The following is a 22,066-nucleotide window of genomic DNA, read 5'->3' as shown; positions in this document are numbered from 1 at the left end:
TGAGCTGCAGAAAGAAGGCAGAGCTGTATGCATGTAAAATGTAAACGTACATTTTATATAAATGCATATGTAATACACACATGGCACTAAGCCGGGATCACAGGGGGCTGAGATGAAAGGAAATTTTCTCCTCAAACTTAATGGACTAATTTGTACGATAAATATGTATCTATTTCATAATCAGAACAAAATAAATGATAGAATTCTTCTGTTGAGCTGTAAATGCTCCTAGAAGAAGTATCCCGGAGCACGTAGGCCACCAGAGCAAGGGCCACAGGTTATTCTCAAGACCAGGTTTGCCGCTGACTCATTGCAGAGGAAACGCAGGAGGCTTTGTGGCAAGTGCAGGGACACTGTGATCCAACGGCCAGCGGCCTGGTGCAGGTGGCCCGGGATGCCAGGGCGTCCGGATGGTGGCGGGACAGGCTGGGGACTGCTTGGGAGGGAGGGCCTCTGGGGAAGGTCCCTCTGGGCCAGTCCCGCCTGCGGGGACACGCTTCTGGTGGAGGTGCTTTCTGGCAGGGGAATGGCCGGCAACCACTCCTGCCCTTCAGTCTCGGAGGACACGGTCCAGATCTCAACGACTCTGACTGCACTAGAAACACAGTTTACACACACGGCACATTTGGGACAAATTATAAAAGCTCTTCACAACAAGTGCAAAACCTGACTCCTTTTAAATGCAGAGTTTAAACTGAATACAGCTAGCATCCCTTTTGAAAGGCTCCCCGTCTCTGGAACGCCGGGATGTCAGAATATTTATTCCAGGCTGCGTTTTGAAGTGTTTCACAGGATGGAGCATGACTTAGTGTGATTCACTAATGAGAAAACATTTTCCAAGACAAAGGTCATTTCTCTTGACCATCAAAACTCAGAAGAAATGTAGCAGCTATAGAGACACATTTTGGGGGAATAATTAGCAATGAAAGAAGAAAATAATCTGTCTTCTTGCCTCCACAGTTCTTCAATGAGTTAAATTTAAATCCCTTCATGCGACAAGATGGTTATTCAGGAAGAAAGTGAAATGTGGTTTTGTGAACCTGTTATGCATTCTCCTAGGACATTTAAAAGTTAAAAGCCCAGGAGGCCAACAGTCGGAATGAGTCCTCTGGCCTGGGGAGGCCACGCCTGGTCCTCGTGGAGCTGAGACCACACTGGAAAGCTTATTTGGAAGTATCCCTCTGTTGATGCGCGGTGCCTGGAGTGTTCCTGGGAGGAGAAGGGAATTCAGGGCCCATGTCCTCCCATGAGGCTCACACAGGGGCCTGGGGAATGGTGGGGTCGGCTCGCTCAGGGATCCTGCTGTCTCTGTGTCCATCACCCAGCTCAGTGTTCCGTTTCTGGAAGGATGCTGGAAACAGCTAAAACATCTTGAACCTGACAATTAAACTACCCAAATGCCCAGCGCAGAAATGAGGTTGAACTTGGCTGAATTTGTCAAGCGTGCCTTGGCTCACGATAAATGTCAATGCTTTCGTTGTAGGTTGGATGGCGCTTCAACCTAACACCCATGGGTGGACACAAAGCCTGGCCAGGATTGAACTGGAGAGGATGCAACGGAAGTCGCTCTGTTTACGTGACTCAGAGTTGACCACTTTCTTTTGGGTATGTTTTTATAATTTCATCTCTCTTAATATCCACCAAGATATCCCTCATGTTCATTTTGTTTCTGAAAACTTTTGATATTTTGTGTGTTTTCACTTTAAAAAATTACTTAATACCATTTGATATTTACTCTGAATAAACCATCCAATGTAAAGGAGCACTTGATCAAACAAAATACTTGAATATACAGCATTTTTTTCACATGGTTTCCACACACTTTCTTAAAACTGGATATAAGAATTTCCAATATTAAGAGGAGAGGTTTCTTTTCCCCTTTTGGATTTGAAGTTCCTTAAGACCATATGTGGTTTCTGAGATGAAAATCAGACTCAGAGCCTTTTGCTATTGCTGTTGGTGGGGACCAGAGGGCTAAGAAGAAAGGCCAAAATGACTTCTTAGATGTCAAAGAGCCCTAAGAAAACAATTTGATGAGCCCAGTGTAAATGCGTGGGAAGCACATGGATTGCATTTTCTGTAGAACACACAGGGGCTCACTCATCAGGGGAGAATATGCTCGGCCAGGGTCTGAGTACAAAATGTTTGAAGGGCTGGGAGACTTAATAAGATGCGATTGGGCCCAGGTTCACCGAGCTGAGATACGAACACCCCTCTCTGCTAGAACTTATCAGACATCCGTGGGAGCTGACAAGTTATTTGAAGAATGCAAAGTCAGTACATATAAGAGAAAGTTGAGCGAATGTAGGACCTGATCTGTAAGAGAATAAGGAGTAGATCAACACTGCGTGGCGGAAAGTAACCGAGGAGCTTTCCTTCTCCACCGTCTTAGCCCAGGTGTAGTTGGCCTGTAAGCCTGCTCTTTCTTGGCAGAGGCCTGATGAGATGAGGCCGCACATTTATGTAATTTCAGGCATCTATGAATGATTGGAGGAAACAGAATTCTTCACTATGCAATTCTTTTTTTCAGTGATTAGTGTTAGCGGAACGCCAGCCTTGAGCTACATTTTGGTGATTTCTGAGGAAAAGGAGCTGACTGCCCGCTCAGTGAGAGCAAAATAATACTTACAAGTTCTTCAACAGATGGATTAAGTACATTGACCACATTTTTATAATTATAATGACTTTTATTTATGTGGTAAAAGCCCAGCTCGTGTGTGTGTGTGTGTGTGTGTGTGTGTGTTCTGCTTTGCCATTAGACTCTTACACTTTTATGTAAAATAAGAAGACGAAGATAATCTGTGGTCAAAAATGAACAGATTCTGCCCTAAATTACTGGTACCTGTTGAGTTTTTTAAAGGGATGAAACCTTTAAAATAGAGGTAGAGTAAAAGCATTTTATGGTGAAAGCTAGTTACCCCCGAATTTATGAGTGTATGTATACTTTCACCCATTTCAAAAAGGATCTAGATCGTGGTCCTAATATTACCAGCTGTGTGCCTCCAGAAAATCCCACTTTTAATGGGATTATCTGGTAGACAAGTGGTTAACAGGGGTTCTGAGAATGTGCTGTATGTATTTCCATACGTGAACAGCGGGGTCTAGTCAGATAGGTATGAGACTCTGCAGAGCTGTAATAGTTCTTTAAAGCCAACTAGTCTCACATCGGGTAGAAAAGGCATGAGTCTGCCTTCACAGCGTTGTTCCCAGAACACAAGCCAGAAACATCGCTGGTTTTGACGGCTGAAGTGGAGAGATGCCACCAGGAGAGCAGGAAGGCGAGGCACACCACAGCTCACACGATGAGCAGAAAGCTTGCTCTCAGCTCTCTGTTTTTCCAATAACTGATTTTTATTCGTTCTTACTGGCTAGATGCTTCCCTGTGTGTGTGATGGCTTCCTTCCCCACCTCTCAGGAACCGATCATTGTCACCATGGCTTGTAGAGAATCACTGTGAGAACCAGTCTTTATGGGAATGGTTTGGAGTTTTCTAGGGGCACAAAGCCCTAATGACTGGACGATCTGGAGGGTTCCAGTTGTCTGGCCAACGGTGAGTATGGTGTCTATAATCCAAACAAGCTTTGCTACGTATGGGTGTGTTTTCCTCTGTGAGATAAAGCCCTAAAATCGTGTTCCCTGAAGATGGCAGAACTCAGGCCGACGGCGCCAGCGGGTGTCCTTCTGCAGAATCAGGACCAACTGCAGACCAGAACACAACTTGCCCTCTAGAATCTTGTACTCGAAGTACGACAGGGGGACCAGTGGCTCCTGGGAGCTTGTTAGATACGGAATCTGCGCACCCACTCCAGACTACGTCGTGAGACTCTGAGCTTCAAAACTCATCACACATTAAAGTTTGTGAAGCACTGGCCTTCTTCACGATGCTGCTTCGCACGCGATGCAGCTGTGACGCTGTGAGAAGGTTGGGAGCGGCATGTCCCAGGGTGGCATTTTATTTTGAAAGATGCTTGGATCCTACTCCCAGAGGAAGAAAGCAAACTGATATCCAACATTCACGTTGAGAGAAAAGACCTGAGAAAATGTTCATATGATATTTTCTTCGAATCTACTTCTTGAAGTTTCTTCTGTAAGCATAAATCATAACCGTTGGCCACTGACTTTAGAATTCAGGTCTTTTGTTAGAACAAGTGTGAAAGTGAAAGAAATACAACATGACACATCAAAATAGTTCTTAACAAATTAATATGATTAGTCATATATAAATTAGAGGATATATTATTATAAATCAAGTCTAAATAATACACTGAAGACATGTTTTATATGAACATCTGGCTATGTTGAAAGCACTGATATTTGACCTCAGATATTATGCTCGCTTGTACATCCTCTTATGTCAAATCTGGGATGAACATTAACAGGTATTTGGCCATATATGCATTCTAAATATCGGCTGTTATCCAAATCTCCTGTGAAAATGCAGAAAATGAGAAATCTGGAGGATATTTTATAAGACTTCTAGTAGTTTCTGTCTCTAGATAAGATGTGAATGGCAAGAGGCTGAGCCCTTGACATTCTCTCCTTCTAGTTCACTCGTTGATGGGCTCCAGAAGGGCAGGAAGGAAAAGAAACACAAGTTAATTGAATGCATTTAGAACCTCAAAAGGCGCTTCACCCAGACCAATAGATTTTACTGTGCTGGTAGATGGAGTACGTGAGACTTAGCGAGACCGTGGTGTTTCCCAGTAGTGTGTCTGATCTACCCCACATCTAACCCGTTTCCATCCTAGATGTATTATCAGGATTTCTGCCAAGTGCAGGCAAGATTCCTGCCTCAGAACAGCCACTGGGACTAAAACACTTCTCTAGGCGATCCTGATCAACCTATCCACATGCCTCTCCCTTGACCCCTCCCCTGACCACAGCTGCTTTGCCTGGGTTCGGGTTTGACCAGTGGCCCATGCAATGTCCTGATGACAGAACTCTACACACAGTGGTGCTCAATCTGCACGGTGGGGAGGTTCACCCATCCTTCTTTTTCAGGACTTTTGAGTGAAAGAACCTATCAAGAGTCAGCAGTACAGGGGAGACGTACACAGAAGACAGTAAGTAGAAACCGTTTGGGGATAGACCTGAGAACTAAAATGTCACCTGCCGTATCAGTAAACTAAGGATGTCTCAGCCATCAAGCCAGCACGTTATAGCACCCTGACAGTGCCCCTGAGGAAACTCAGGATGAGAAAACACAGGATATGGGCCCCAGGTAGCTGAGGTGCATATCAAAGCAATGATTTCAATGAGCCAAACTCTCGCATCTTCCCATACATAGAAAAGCGCTGAATTCCTTACCTTGAGATGTCTGGTTTTCTCTAATTAACAGTAATCCTTTGATGTTCTGACTACCTGGTCTTTGCTGTAAAATCTCCTCTATATCCTGGCTCCCCCCGTTGCCTCTTCTCAGCCAACCCTCAGAGCTGTCTTCTGGGCTTGAAGTCCTAAGAAAGTCTGCCAAATAAAACATAACTCTCAACTTATGTTGTGCATTTTTTTGTCAGTCAACAGACACAAGAGCTAATCAGAAGCAAGTCTGAAATCAGAGTCAGCTGGTCATAGCAGAATAGAAACAAAAAAATACACGAATCGTCACATGGTGCAGTGTTAGGTTGAGGCTAACTATGGCTGGTTCCAAGGTGCTTCCTGCTAGAGCCCCTGAGGCTGTAAGAACATCAGAAATGCTGTCCTGCTTCATCCCTCTGTCCAACAAACATTGATAAACACCTACTATGTGCAAGGCACAATGGCAAGACAATACTTGGGTACAGTCATTTTTGTGAGATGTGGCCCCAGGAAGTGCCGATGAAGGAGCAAGGGTAATGAGATGGGGAGAGAGAACCACGCCGCGATAGAGGTTAATTATAGAGGGTGCATCCCACCACCTGTTCACATCAGTGCTCTGATCTACATCTTTTATGGGAAAGCATCACATGAATTCACTTTAGCTGGGTTGTTGAAATCTGTGAGGATTCATACGAACTTTTAAATAGTTTATTGAGATATAACTCACATGTCATACAATTCATCCAATTAAAGTGTACAATTCAATGTTTTTCACTACATTCAAAGAGTTGTGTGACCATTCCAGTCAGTTTTAGAACTTTCTTGTCATTACAGAAGGAAACCACGGGTTCTATAGCCATCATCTTCCTTTTCCGCTCCCTTACATGTTTCTGCAGGACTAAACAACCACTAAAATTCATTTAATTGCTCTGGCTAGAACCTCTAGCACAAAATAGAAGTGGTGCATCAGACATACCTGTCATGTTCCTGGTCTTGGGGTGAAAGCATCCAGACTTTCACCGCTAAGTATGCTGTTACCTGTGGGGCTTTCGTGGATTCCCTTTATGAGGCTGAGGTTGTTTCATACTATCCCCTGCATTTTGAGTGGTTTTTATTTTTTTAAGTCATGAAAGAGTGTTGGATTTTTGTCAAATGCTTTTTCTGCATCTATTGCCACGATCATGTGGTTTTTGTTTTTTATTCTATCGATATGATGCATTACATCAATTAACTTTCAGATGTTGAACTAACCTTGTATTCCCGGAACTGATGCCACTTGGTCATGGTATATAATTCTTACATATTGCTGAATTCAATTTTTTAGTACTTTTTGTGTGTGCGTTTTTGCATTCGTATTCATAAAGGATACTGGCCAGTAGTTTTCTTTTGTTGTGATGTCTTTGTCTAGTTTTGATTTCAGGGTAATATTGGCCTCAGGAAGAACCCAAGAAGTGCCCCCTCCTCTCTTATTTTCTGGAAGAGTTTGTATTAATTCTTCTTTAAATGCTCAGTAGAGGTCAGTGGTAAGGCCATCTGAGCCTGAGCTGTTCTTTCTGGGTAGTTTTTTTAAAAATTCTTGTTACTGATTTAACCTCTGTGTTAGGATTATTCAGACTTTGTGTTCCTTCTTGAGTAAGTTTCTGCAGTTTGTATCTCTTTAGATATTGGGTTATTTCATCTAAGTTATCTGATTTGTTTGCACCGCATGTTCATAGTATCCCCTTGGTTTCCTTTTATTTTGTAGGGTTGCTAGATTGCCTCATTCATTCATGATTTTAGCAATTTAAGACTTTTTCTTTTTTCTTTTTCTTAGTCTAGCTACAGGTTTGTCAATTTTATTAATTTTTTTAAAGCACAAACTTCTGGTTTTATTGATTTTTTCTCTATTGTTTTCCTATTCTCTATTTCATTTATTTCCACCCTGATCTTTGTTATTTCCTGTTTCTGCATGTTTTATGTTTAGTTTAGGTTTAGTTTGCTCTATTTTGTCCAGTGACTTATGGTGGAAGTTTAGGTTATTGGTTTGAGATCTTTCTTCTTTTTTAATAGTGGCTATGAATTTCCTCAGGTGCACTGCTTTTCCTGAGTCTCATAAGCTTTGTTATGTTTTCATTTTTATTTATTTTTAAGTAAATTTAAATTTTAAGTAAATTTAAAATTTCCCTTTTCATACTAAGCAATTCTCCAATTCTTGGTGGACGTTATAAGTGGGTGTACATCCTTCCTGATTGTTAGAGAGGCTCCGAGGTGGGGGATATTCAACTGAGGGGATATAAAATGTGAATTCCCTCATGGAACGTTTCCGTCAACATGAAAGCAAGGAGGGAAGCAATGGGGCCTCCCAGCACCAAGCACAGATGGAGAGACGGGCCTGGCCTGGGATGAAATGCCCAGGACGGTGGCCCCTCACTGACCCTCTGCCCTTCGCTCTCCTCTGAATCCTGTCCCCAGGGAGTGGGCTCAACCTGCCCCAGGCCATCCGCTGCTCAGGAAGGCACCTTCTGCATGTTGTCAGGCCTCTGAGTCTGTCCATATTTGCTCACCTGGCCACAGCCCCACCACACGAACACCTTCCCAGGGCCCAGCTCTGCTTCCAGGTCAGATCTAACGCCACCGTGTCCTTGCAAAGCCTCCCTGCGCCCCCAGGCTTTCCAAACTCCTGTCTGGTGTTTATTTGGAGTCCGGTGGGCAAGAATGAACCTCATATTCATAATGGGCCGGGAGAGCTTTAAAGGTCAGGCCACATTTATGGAAGCTACACTGTGGGGAAAAGCGGAGACCTTCTGTGTTCCCACCCCACACGTTTATGCACACACACGTGAGGATGTCGAATGAGCAGGACCCAGCCTCAACCCAGGCGCCATGGGAAACATAAAGCCAGGGAAAGACACGGGGCATGGGGGACAGTGGGCTCCACCAAGGTGCTCTCCAGACAGACATCTGAGCAGAGAGCTGAATGGCCCCGGCAGCAAGCCACGCGGGTCCCTGGGGCAAGAGCTCCCCACGAGGAGGGACTCCTGAGGTGGGACGTCAAGGGCAGCAAGAACTGGCCAGTGTGGCTGCAGGGAGGGGGCAGGGGGCAGAGAGGTCCCCCTGCATGGTGACGGCTTCCAGAGGCCCCTGGAGGGTCTCGGCCTCTTTCTCCACTGGTGAAATTGAACCTGCGTTCTGTCCAAGGTCCGTGCCAGCTCCTTGACATCTGCAGCCACATTTTATCCACCTAACAAGGTGCTCAGGGAGGTATCACAGCAGCAGCTGAATTGGCAGGGAGGTCAGAGACACAAGGCCACGTGACTGGGTCCACAAGGCCAGGACCCGGGGGGATCGCGGCTGCAGAGCCAGCATCCCACGACTCCAGAGCACACTCAGCACGTTGCGCCAGGAGAGTGAGCGCCAGACACGCGCGCTCCGCTGTCCTGAGCTCGGCCGCTGTGTCCGCGGCTCTGGGGCCACACAGCGTCTTGCCTCCTGGGGAATCGCTCTGCGTCTGCCCACAGCATCCTTCCTCAGACTCACCCAAGGGAGCTCCGGGCACTTTCTCTTGACCAAGTGCAGAAAGACCTCTTGCATTTACAGTAACAGAGGGAATACAGTGAAGAACTGTCACGAAGTGCGTGAGCTTGGGTCATTATCAGCCACTCAGTGCTGTTCACTTGAAATATCCCACATCTTTAGAATCTAGGGCTTGCTGAATTATTTTAGAGCAAGAAGTGTGCCTTCAGAAGGTAGTAATGTTGTAGATTATCTGACCTTAGTCATTACAACATGCATCCATTACTTAAGTTCTATTTCCTTGTTTTATCTCATACATAGTATTATGCATTTCATGTGGAAGCTTTTATAACAGCTGTGCTTTATAGTTATTATAAGAGTTGTTTATATAGTTGTTTTCAACAGTTCAGTGGATCTGTGACTAAAGCCACTCTTAAAATGTGAAGTTTCTGTTTTGTATCCTGACTACAGTGGTGGTGACGCACTTCTATTCACTTGTTGAAGGTTATAGAATTGTACGTGAAAGGGAATTTCAAAAGTGGAGTTTGAACAGAGTGTCTGCTAGCTAATATTAATGGTTTTGAAAAAAGCACACACACACACACACACAAAACCCACACAGCTCTTTTACGTATATGAGTCTGTAAACTCTAAAACTGCAAAGTTAATAAACAGTTATGAAATGATGAAGGGTTTATGAAGTGCTAAACAAATATCAACTCTATTTAATGCATCTTGGGTCACAGCTTTAGAGCAGGTGTTTTAATGGGTCAAAACACAGTTCTCCAAAACAAATAGAAAAAGAAAAAAAAAAGTAGAGGGCTTCCCTGGTGGCGCAGTGGTTGAGAGTCCGCCTGCCGATGCAGGGGACATGGGTTCGTGCCCCGGTCCGGGAAGATCCCACATGCCGCGGAGCGGCTGGGCCCGTGAGCCATGGCCGCTGAGCCTGCGCGTCCGGAGCCTGTGCTCTGTGGCGGGAGAGGCCACAGCGGTGAGAGGCTCACATACTACAAAAAAAAAAAAAAAAAAAAAGTAGGATTGTCAGGGGAAAAGAAGGTTTCAGTTGATGATCTATTCTCCAGGGTCAGACATTCTCTCCTAGTCTCCATTCCCGTATCCATCATCACCAAATGACCAGCAGCAAGGATTTCCCTCTGAAACTGTCAGAGCTGACTTGCTGTCCTTCCCTGCCCTGACATCCTACCCCACTCAGCCTCCTTGCCTGTTAAATCATCCCCCCGCCCCCTGGCCTCATGCCCATGTGAGTGTGGGTTGAAACTGGAGCCCTGCTTTTTTTTAAATTTTAAAATAAACTTTATTTTATTTATTTCTTTTGCTTTCTTTTTTTTTAAACATGTTTATTGGAGTATAATTGCTTTACAATGGTGTGTTAGTTTCTGCTTTATAACAAAGTGAATCAGTTATACATATACATATGTTCCCATATCTCCTCCCTCTTGCGTCTCCCTCCCTCCTACCCTCCCTATCCCACCCTTCTAGGTGGTCACAAAGCACCGAGCTGATCTCCCTGTGCCATGTGGCTGCTTCCCACTAGATATCTACCTTACGTTTGGTAGTGTATACATGTCCATGCCACTCTCTCACTTCGTCCCAGCTTACACTTCCCCCTCCCCATATCCTCAAGTCCATTCTCTAGTAGGTCTGTGTCTTTATTCCTGTCTTACCCCTAGGTTCTTCATGACATTTTTTTTCTTAGATTCCATATATATGTGTTAGCATACGGTATTTGTTTTTCTCTTTCTGACTTACTTCACTCAGTATGACAGACTCTAGGTCCATCCACCTCACTACAAATAACTCAATTTCATTTCTTTTTATGTGGAACCCTGCTTTTTATGGACAGAATGTGAAGGTGATAGAGCCATAAGTCACAGGACTTCCATCCTGGTTCTCTGTAGCTTTGCTGACTGGCTCCCTGTGATAAAAACAGCTGCTTTAGGGACCTGTCCTGAGAGAGACCCACAGGCCAGGAACTGATGACAGGTTCTGGGCAATGGTCCTGGCAAAGCAGAATCCTCAAGCGATCACATGGGCGAGCTTGGGGTCGGCGCTGACCCCGTCCCACCCATAGATGCCATGGGGACCTCAGACCCAGGCTCAGCTTTGATGCGAGCTTTGTGAGAAACCCCGACCCAGAGCCCTCAGCACAGCCACGTGGAGACTCCCGACCCACAGAAGCTGTGAGATCATAAATGTTGCTTCAAGCCACTGTGCTTTGGGGTGATTTCCAAGCCTCAGCTTCGGGGAGGACATCTTCCTTCTCCCCGAGGACCTCCCCTCCCCTCTTCTCCATGGCAGACTCTTCTCACATCCTTTCTCTCAGGCCTGGGTTTAATTTTTCAACTACACATTCATCAATGTGTTATTGTTTTACTTACACGTTCGTTGACTCACTCATTGTCTATTTCCGTTTTATTCTGTACTGGGACATCACTGTCTGGCTAATGTATACATTCAGTAAATACTAATTGCACAAGTAAATGAACAGGTGGAAGACTCACTAACTTACAATGTTATGTAAATCTTTCTGAAAGGGTAGACATTTAGTCAGAATCATGATTTAGAGGAATATCTTTTAAAACATTATTCACGCCAGCCTGGATCACAGGAGAGTTTCAACTAGGAGGCCAGGGTCAGGAGTGAAGACAGGGCAGCTGCAGAGGGGTGTTCAGAGCCGGGGACAGTCCGTGATGCCACACAGGCCGCAGCCCCTAACATTTGTCACACATGGTGGAAGCCGTTTTATACCTGTGACTTTTTTGCTATTCACAGTGAACCAGTGAAGAAAATCTCGTTCTTCTCTCTTTACTTAATTTCCAGTGTCAGACTGTTTAGTGATTTGCCAGGAGCCACATGACCGGTAACAACGTGGGTCTGAATCATGGTGTCTGATGCCAAACACGTGCGTGTACATGTTTCTGCTCTCCCCCAGTAACTCTGGAGTCATTAGGCCCGGGACTTGCAGTTCTTAACCCCAGCTGTACTTTGGAATCACATGTGGGACGCTGAGAAGTGTGAACCAGGCGTCCCGCTCAAATTCATTCTTACTCTGAATGTCATTTCAAGGGTCTGCTTTGTGCGGCTCTCCTAGAAACTTTGGAATGACAATAAATACTATTTTCAGATCATCGCAGGAGGAACCGAGGTGGTTGACCCAGGAAGGTAGGATTAAGACCTCCCACCAAGCAGGGGATCACAGATGACCCGAGAGACAGCCCTGGCGGGAGCCCTGACCTCCTCCTGCACGAAGAGGCTTCCCAGTGATGTGACTTCACATCAGCACCCCAGAGTCACCCGACAAGTCTCCCGTTCCTCCAGCAAACATCCAGCCTTTGTTACGATCAACATGAAAGTCTTCATCTGTTAACTTGGAAAATTGATAAAACACAGCGCAGCCAGGAAAATTTGGTAGAATTTTGGGTACCAAATCAGCAGCAGCTAGGACTTTTTGTTTTTCATGAAGTAAGAATTCTATTTACTTTTCTGTTTTCCTTAACATTTCTGTTTCTCCTTCTTAAAACATTGTACCAAGAAGATCTTCTCTTTTCCTTGTTCTTACTGATTATTGACACAATGAGAGACTTCTAGAAATTTCTGCCTTTAATTGCTTAGGTTTCACCTGGAAAGCCTTGTCTGTCTTAGAGCGTCCTTCCACCCCGAGTTCTATCTTACACAGGCCTGTGGTTTTAGAACAAAGTGAAATAAATGAAAGGATCTCCAGAAAGTAAAATTAAAGAATTAAAGTTTCTATGTGGATTCGTTGTCATCTTAGTTTATGAGCCTTTCCCAGAAAATTGAATGTGGTGACAAAACGAGAGAAATAACACCATATACACCCCCAGGGTCTTAAATTACCCAGAGAAAGAGAGTTTCACCCAAGCCAAGAGCAAAACGTAAGAGCTGGGGCCGAACTGGAGGATTTAGGGACCGGTGATAGAGATTGCCAAGCCAAAGTCTGTGCAAACCCACATGGCCAGCCCTGGCCAGAGGTCACCAAACAGAGCCCATCTGTGTCTCCTGGCTGGCAGGACACCTGCGGTGGGCCGGGTACCGCCAATCTCTGACCCCAGGTACCCTGGCACTGCAGCGCCTGCTTGCCCCCTGAACGGCCCTGGGGTTCCCATCGGAATTTGATTTCTCTGTCAGACACGTGTGCAGTGGCAGAAGCGAGAGAGGGACAGATGCAGAGCTGTGTGGACATCGGGACTGCGAATTGTCTGGGCTCCTGGAGCAAACAGATTACTAGGAGTGACTTGCAGAGGACCAACCTGGGTGCCGGCCAATGTTTCTCGTCAATTTTCTTGGAAGAAGCTGGGGGGATTTGGAAGCGATTTCTGGGCTCCTGCTGTGTTGCACATGGCAGAATAAACATGGCCCCAAAAGAGTCTGTTAGGGATAATTAATCATTTTCACTCGAGATGGTTTTTGGAAGGGCTCGTATAACTTCACCGCAGGAGGAATTTCTAAATACCTAGCAAAGGCACCATATTTTTCTAAAAAACCCATTTAACAAGGACTGCTTCTTCAGAAAGCATTTTCTATCTAAATGCACCGATGGCTGGACCTCAAGAAATGATTTAAGTGTTTTTCTCAAAAATAAGGCAGGTATTTTTCAGTGCAACTGTTTTCAGGCAGAAAACACTGCGCTTTCTGTGGACTAGGTCTTGATACTTACAGAGATTTTAAAGAAAATATTTGGGCTGTGGTTTAGGAATCAAACAATCTTAAGTATGTCAATAATGAGAGGCTGGAACTCTTTCTAAAAAAATATATACTGACTGTTGAACACAGGGCCAGCGTCTGAAGGCCAGGCTGTGCTGAGGGACGGCACCCCACCTCTGCTACTGCTGCCCAGGCGGCCGGAGGGATGGGCACAGGTGGGGCTGGTCCTACCCGCAGCACCGCTGACCGCTTTATGGAAAACAGCTCTGATAAGAATATCGTCCGGAGCCATCTCTGGGTCATCTGCGGAGTTAATTCTGCTATTTAAGGGTCCTCTTGAAGAGGGTATGTTGGGTTAAGACCACGTGTTATCTGAATGGGACGACTCACTTTTCCTACTAACGTGGTGGCCAAAACTGATTGATCCCACTGAGGCATCGCCACTCAGGGCTTGGCCATCTGGTCCCCCTCGTGCAACCCCGGCACTGGGGCTGCAGCCGGCACACGGAAGAGGAGATCTGACTCGGCTTCTGTAGGCCACACTTTGCAGAATCATTGGCACACGTGTCAATCCCAACTCTTATTTACCTTCTGGGTCTGGGGGAGGGCAGGCACTGGATCTGTAAACCTGAAATACCTTCAGTTTAATTAGCACATTGTGATTTGGACAGATCACATCCAACGTTGAAAACCAGACCAGATTCTATCACAAATGGGGAATTGGTGGCAGTCAACAGCCCGCACAGGGGTTCAGGGTGAGAGGATTTGGCGAAGTTTGGGGGTCTGCTCACGAGAGTATGACCTTCCTGGCAGGAATAGGTCTGGTGGTTAGGACACTCGGGCCACAGGTTTGTTACAAAAGAAATCTAATTTTATTAACCTTTATAATTTAATTCATTTCGAACACATGTTTCAGGACGGTAGAAACGAGGTCTGAGTTCATGGCCGGTTGTCCGCGATCTGCACCTGCTCACAGGGTGCCAGGCTGCGGAGATGCCCGCCTGGCCAGGAGCGTCACCGCGGGGCTGGCCCTGCTCCCACTCAGCCGTGGTGTGTCTGCCTGCTCTCAGCTCACAGAAGCTCTCTGCGCGGGGTCACCGCCGACTCTGAGGCTCTGGTCAGACCGCGTCCCCGCAGACATCACCTTTGTCCCTCTTGGTGGCTGTGAATCAGCGGTGGGAGCTCAGGGGTTCTGTCTCCAGACTCTTCCATCCACCCAGGACTCTGGTTCTTTGATCAGAAATGGCACCAGGAGAGGCTGGGCCTGGGGTCCCAGGGCCCCTTCTTAGGGATGCATTGTCAGCATTTAGTTCTCTTACTTACTCTGGGTTTCCCTCCTTTTCTCCCATATTCTCTGGGAACTGTAGTGGAGTCAAGAGGCACAAATGGAACTGCTCTGACTTTTCTTTCTTCTATGAGGCCTACTTGCAGATCCAGCTTTTGAAATGCAAATGTCAAGGCTTGACAGTTTCCTTGTTATGCTGCTTCAATAATTCTTTTATATGTGCCACATCTTCTTTATCCATTCATCCGATGATGGACACTTAGGTGGCTTCCATGTCCTGGCTATTGTAAATAGAGCTGCAATGAACATTGTGGTACATGACTCTTTTTGAATTATGGTTTTCTCAGGGTATATGCCCAGTAGTGGGATTGCTGGGTCATATGGTAGTTCTATTTGCAGTTTTTTAAGGAACCTCCATACCGTTCTCCATATTGACTGTATCAATTTACATTCCCACCAGCAGTGCAAGAGTGTTCCCTTCTCTCCACACCCTCTCCAGCATTTATTGTTTGTAGAGTTTTTGATGATGGCCATTCTGACTGGTGTGAGGTGATAACCTCATTGTAGTTTTGATTTGCATTTCTCTAATGATTAGTGATGTTGAGCATCCGTTCATGTGTTTGTTGGCAAGCTGTATATCTTCTTTGGAGAAGTATCTATTTAGGTCTTCTGCCCATTTTTGGATTGGGTTGTTTGTTGTTTTTGTTATTGAGCTGCTTGTACAAGCATCTCAGGCTTCAATAATTCTTGCTTCGAGAAGGGATGGTTCACTGGGTAGCTGAGAGGTGGTGGGGCACGGGAAACAGAAGTTACAGGGGAGAAATACATCGTGATGGGTTTATCAGAAGGGGACCCACACCTGGGTGTGTTGAGTCATATCTGGGATGAATATGAGTAACGGCTACAAGGAGGCTATACGGACGAGGAAAGTCATCCAAGTTATTAGTGTGAGCTGAGACTTAGAGACTAAGAAACGAGGCAGGAAGCCCAGAAAATGAACACCACCAGCCAAGAGCCCAGGCCCTGGGACAGCACCACCAACTTCGGAGGGGCCGCAAATGGCTCGATTTTATCCTGCTCCCCCAAGGTCATCACGTCCTGCTGGGTGAAGCCAGGCTTTTCGGAGAAGAATTAAATCCATTCAACCAGAAGTGGGGGGATCGGGCAGAAAGGTGGGAGTCCCCTTGTTCTGTGACCAATTGAGATAATTTTGCAAACACCAGCTATACTTCGCCTTTCCCTGACACAGCATTTGTTTTGGAATAGATAATTGACCAAATGACTCAATTTTCCACTTCAGCTTTATTTGTAGATACATTTTAAGATAGGTTTTCAGTTTATATACCAATTCTCCTTGGAGAAGAGAAAAACAGTGAAGCACGTTTTATGAACTGTGCCAATTCCTAGTGATTTTGATTCATGTGTGTATCGAAATAGAAAACTATTTTTTTTGTCGTGCATTTTTAAAGAAGAAAAACAGTATTTATTCTTTATGTACATCCAGGAGTCAGCAAGTTATGAAATTATGAACAAGCTGAGATTGAAAGCATTTACTTTCTGTTAATAATATGAGAAAGGGAGGTCAACTGGTATGAGTGATACACCCGGGCTTCAGCTCCAAATCCTTTGTCGTGCTGAGCACAATCAGGAATCTAATTCCACAGATGGGGTGTAGGATGGTAGCACAGACTGATGCTGGCAGAAAACAACAGTGTCTTGAAGGGGGTAGGGAAACAGGATGGTGTCACGGTCACGGCCAGACTCATAGACTCTTAATCTCTGCCATTAGTACCAGACTTCCCAAGACAAGAGTAATAGCATCTTTTGATTTATGATATGGTTATGACCAAGGAAATCCATTCTTTTCTGGCATCATTGCATGACAACTCTTGGAGTTCTGGTTTTTTTTCTGGAATTCAAGCTCTGCATTTCTGCCCTGCATCTCAGTAGAAACTCATAAGTAATTTTCTATTTATAAAATTAATTAGAACTTTCAGGAAAGGTCGATTCAGATATGTTGCCAAAAACATTACATGCTTATCTGTAACAGTAAACCTCTGATGAAGTATTGTTTTGTGTCAGCCACTGGAGACGAGCCTGCATGGGATAATGCAGGGTGAGGTGAGAACACGTGGAGGAAAAGGCAGGAAGTAAGAGAAGGGTGCCCTGAAAGACAGACTTTCTGCTCTGATTCTAAGATTTCATGACTCACGTGCCTCCATAGCAACTTCTCCTGAAATTAATTCCAGCACTGTTGCAACAGGGACTTCCTGCTAACCGTTTGCATTTCCTGGAATGGTCTGCGTTTCCAAACCAAAGTCCAGTGTGTCTCTGCCCCTCTATGTCCCACGGGTGCCTCCTCCAAGCAATTCCCCTAACCCCCTTTCACACTTCTGGGGAGACATCCTGGACCTCAGAGGGCTAGCCACCTCCACGGAGAACAGGAACAGCAGATACGAATAAATACTCTAGCATGGAAATAAATATTTCCAAGCATGGTCTCTAGACAGAATTATCAAATTTAAGTTAAGCATTGAGCACTTACTAAGTGCGAGACACTTTGCTAGGTGCCAACTAGTTTATACACATAAACCCCATCTCTATCATCTAGAAAAAGTGTTGGCAGAGAATATAAAAATGCACAATGTGGTCAATAGGATTAAAGAGAAGTCGTCAAAAAGCGCAGAAGACGAGATGAATTCTGGTGGGCGTAATCACAGTTAAACTGTGTTGTGTATAATTTAACAAATTATTTTAGATGTGTCAGTTAGGAGATGCACGTATTTTGCAAAGCGTACGACTGAAAATGGATCCGATGGGGCCACACACGTTTCCGTCCACATGATACTAACATGTAAAGCAAATATGGTTTCTCCATTTCTTATTTTCTCTGCTTCTCTCATAATCAGTCCTTCCAAATGTTCCAACAGATTCTTTAACAGTATCTCCTCAAGGACTCAGACATATCAAATAACAGTCTAATTCCATTTTTCTCCCTGGAGCCTCCTTTCCGGAGCCCACACCCCCCTCCTCCGATCTGGACCGGCCTCGGTGGACCAGCCCTTGCCAGCCTGCAGTAGACACTGAGCCACTGAGAGCAAAGGCGTTTGCTCCCACCACCCCCTGTCCAGAGAGTGAGAGCCTGGCAGACACGCCCAGGCCCCTTTCCAGGCACAGCTGGCATTTCCAGGCAGATCTGAGGGGAGGAGCTTGTGTGTGTGTGGACAAAGGAGGGGCTTCAGGCGCAGGTGAGGACAACGTCTACGTGCTTACCACCTGAGTTCAATTTATTTGAACCCACACATTCCAAAAGTGATGATTTTGGTTCACCCAAAATTCACTACTACTAAGTTGTGAGTACTGGTCTTTTACTACATTTTCTATTTATTAAGCTATTTTTTACAAAGTGACTGCAGGAATGTTACAAAAATTGATACTTGTTATATATGAGGAAGAAGGTTTCCTATCATTATAAATAGATCTTTCTTGGGGCCAGGTCAATGGAGGCAGTGTTTTTGCAGCAAAATGTACACGAAAACTTTTACTTCTCTGGCAATAAAATAAATACTTTAGATTGAAACTGTTGTTTAAAATGGCAAGGTGTGGCCATTTCTCATCTAGTCAAGGAGGAGAGTTGAACGTTGCTGAGAGGTACAATCGTTCCAGATAAAGAGCTTCGCCAAATGGAAAAGATGAAGCCAAATTGTGTTTGATACATTAATGCTCTATTAATTAACTATTAATATAACTGATTAGCCTAGTATAACAATTATAAAGTACATTAATATATGATCTACAAATATACTATGTGCCTTATTAATTATTAATGGACTGTATACAATACTGTAATGTATCAATTAATGTTATCTTAATACCTGTACAACATATTGATTATTTAATTGATACAATATCCATCTCATAATGATTAACATTACATATAATAATGCACATCACACGCACGTAAACCCGAGTCCAGGCTTCTTAAGGGAGCAGCAGACAAAGGCCTTCTTGTCCCCCGCTGCCTGGTCCAGGAGAAGCAGTGGGATTTCTCACACAAGAGGATGCATTGTAGCCAGAACCTCAGGTAACTCGGAACTTCCTGGCTTCTTACACTATCCAGCTTCTGGCTGAAACCACAAATATACTTCAGGAGCCTCTTTCAAATCTGTGGATTTTCAGACGCTTCATCCCCAAGCCCCAAAGGGGGCTGTGAAGATCCTGTGAACAGACATCTTCCCATCTGCGGGAAGGATGGCATTTCCAGTGGGCCCATCCAGTTGTTTCTGGCTCAACAAATGCAGTGAAAGTTCCCTGAACTTGGATTGTCCGGTGTTAGTCTGGAGGCTTTCGTGATGCTCTGAGTCAGTCCCGGGGGAAAGAGGGCACATGCCCAGGTGCGGACCCCTAACAAGGACCGTTCAGGGCCAGTCCCTGGACGTGTGCATCGTGAAGCCAGCACCGCGGACTGTCTGTCCTGGGGGTGGAGAGGCTGTCGGGAATATATGTACAAAGGGGATCCAGTCCTTGGTCCCGAGAACCTTACGTTCCAGCGAAGAATCGAGCTGCTCTGATGTTAAAAATTGTTTTTATGCAAGTTGCTTCAGTCCATTATTTTCAAGACAGAAAAATTCCCTTGGAGAGAAAGGAAAACCTGCATTTAGTGGTCACTGACCATGCGCTAGGAACTTTGCATACATTATCTAATTTAACCCTCTAGACAATCATACAAGATAGGTATTACTGCCTTCAGTTTTGCTTAAATAACCAACCCAAGGACAAGAAGGGCTCAATCTTTGGTCTGCCCAACCCCAAAGCTTTGGTTCTTTCAGGAGAAAACAAACAAACAAGCAAACAAACCAAAAGCAACTAAACCTGCAGCCAGCACTGCTGCTCCACACACGCAGGCACCCGTGGGCGCCCTGAAACTGCAAGCGACTCAGCGAGGCTGACCTGAGCAGCGTCTGTGCTAGCTGTGCCATGCTGCATAACAAATAGCCCAGACGTAATAGCTTAAAGCAATGGGAGTCGTTCACTGTCTCTCCTTTTCTGTGGGTGAGGAACGTGGAAGCAGCTTGCTCGGGGGTGCAGGCTCAGGGTCTGTCCGGGGCTGCAGTCATCGGCAGGGTCGTCTGGGGTGGCGGATGCCCCTCGAGGTGGGTCACTCAGGAGTCCAGCTACCAAGGTTCTAATTGTCTCTTTCATTTCACCCGCTACAATATTAGCTTAGTACAGTCACAAGGCTTCTTTCCAAATTCTAGTAATAAAATCAATATAAAATTGGGAAAAAAAAAAAAAGAGTCCAGCTGGTTCCACTCCAGAGGAACCAGCCTCTGCACGGGCTGCTCGAGTGTCCTCCTGATGTGGCGGCCGGCTTCCTGCAGAGAGTGTCCAGCAGACCCAGGTGGAAACTGCAAGTCTTACAATGCATACACCACCAGTTTGGTGGCCCGGGCCAGCCCTGATTCCACAGGATGGGACCTGCAAAAGGGAAGAAATACAAGACTTGAGACCACCAGGGGCTGTCTTGGGTGCTAACAACCATGGTACGTTCCACTGGCTCCCACCCTTGTGCTGGCAGAAACCCAAGGTCATTGAAGATCCCCAAGGGCCCTCTTCATTCTCTGACCTTGTTCCCTCTGCTCCAGACACGTTGGCCCCTTTTTACACACCAGACACGCCTATCCAGCGCCTTTGCAGGTGTCCTTCCTGCACTGGGTCCTCTTCCCGCGGACACCTGCATGGACTGTCCCCTCACTCCTTGTGGGTCCTGATACCAATGGCTCATCTGCAATGCGCCCATCCTCCTGAGCCCCATATTTAACACTGAAATGCCAGCCCCCATCCCCAGCCTGCCCTACACCCTTTCCCTGCTTACATTTCTCTTTAGTCCTTACCACCAATGCTGTGCTGGTAAATCAGCTCTCCCTGTCCCAAAACAAAACAAAACAAAACAAAACAGCCTTGATTTGTAGAACTTGTGTTTCCTTCCGTAAACACTCTCCCACAACAGACATCAGATTTATTCATTTCACCTGTTACCGTGACGTCACTGATCACTAAGTTGGGAGAAACTCGCACATTCACCAGTGCTGAGCCAGGACCTCAGCTGCAGCTCTGCCTATCACCCTCCAACACTGTGCACATTTTACTTAATTCATTTCGGGTCCATGGAACAGATGGATCTTCGTGTCTGTTTTGTCCACTGCTGGATCCTCTATGTCTGCAGTACGGCCTTCGTGAAACAGGCGCTTGATAGATATCTGATGAACAAATGGTGTTGGAAAGTCTGCCGTTTGCCTGGTCCTGGGCAGTGACCTCATCCATGTTTCTGAGACGTGGGGAAGAGGCTGGGGAAGAAAACATCTGCCTTACAGTCATTTGACTAGTGAAAAACAACACCTTACACTATAAAGAGAATACTTGATCTCGTACACACGAAGCAGCTACACTGACAATCAAAGAATGACAAAGGCTTAGGGACGATGCTATTGATTTGTCTAAATATGGCTCCACATTGCTCAGAGTTCCAAAACGGTGATGAGAGTTATGATAATAAGTTTGGGACACATTACAGTTTGGAACACAAAAAAGTGAATAGCACTTCATACATACAGACATGATTTTCACATGTAAAAGAATTATAGTATTTCACTTGGAAGAGTCAGGAAAGGATTACTCAAGAAACCATGCTGAGAAAAAAATGGCTATTGATATAAAAGTAAATTTTAACTATTTTTTTTTGGTTTTTTTTGTTTTTTGTTTTTTTGCGGTACGCGGGCCTCTCACTGTTGTGGCCTCTCCGGTTGCGGAGCACAGGCTCCGGACGCGCAGGCTCAGTGGCCACGGCTCACGGGCCCAGCCGCTCCGCGGCATGTGGGATCTTCCCGGACCGGGGCACGAACCCGTGTCCCCTGCATCGGCAGGCGGACTCTCAACCACTGCGCCACCAGGGAAGCCCAATTTTAACTATTTTTAATGACATTTTTCAAAATAAATTGAAAACCAGACCACAAGGAAAACCTTTTAAGAACTGGACACATATGTGGGAGAATAATAATCTTAAATCAAGATGCATAAGGACCTCCCAAAAATAAACTCAAGGAATAGTAAGAGAGATATTGGTCAGTTTAATTTTATAAACAAAAACCTTATATATTTAAACTTTATGAAACAAATTAAGTTTGTTATCAAACAATAACTAGAAATAATTTTCAACTATGCCTAAATAAGTAACATATAACAACCAATAAAGACAGTAAAATTACATTAAAAGTTGACAAATGACATGAATAAAATATTCACAGAAAAGGA

General features: G+C 45.2%; 1 long non-coding RNA gene across 1 annotated transcript; it reads left to right on the top strand.

Annotated features, from left to right (window-relative positions):
- The first annotated feature begins 692 nt into the window (after positions 1-692).
- On the top strand, positions 693-3,781 carry LOC116763681. Its single transcript, XR_004352598.1, has 4 exons — positions 693-1,605; positions 2,531-2,652; positions 3,373-3,550; positions 3,643-3,781. It is a non-coding gene; the product is annotated as an uncharacterized LOC116763681 (long non-coding RNA).
- The last annotated feature ends 18,285 nt before the right edge of the window (positions 3,782-22,066 follow it).

Source organism: Phocoena sinus, chromosome 12, assembly GCF_008692025.1.
Source record: "Phocoena sinus isolate mPhoSin1 chromosome 12, mPhoSin1.pri, whole genome shotgun sequence".
Classification (NCBI taxonomy): domain Eukaryota; kingdom Metazoa; phylum Chordata; class Mammalia; order Artiodactyla; family Phocoenidae; genus Phocoena; species Phocoena sinus.
This window is presented reverse-complemented; position numbering and strand designations above follow the sequence as displayed.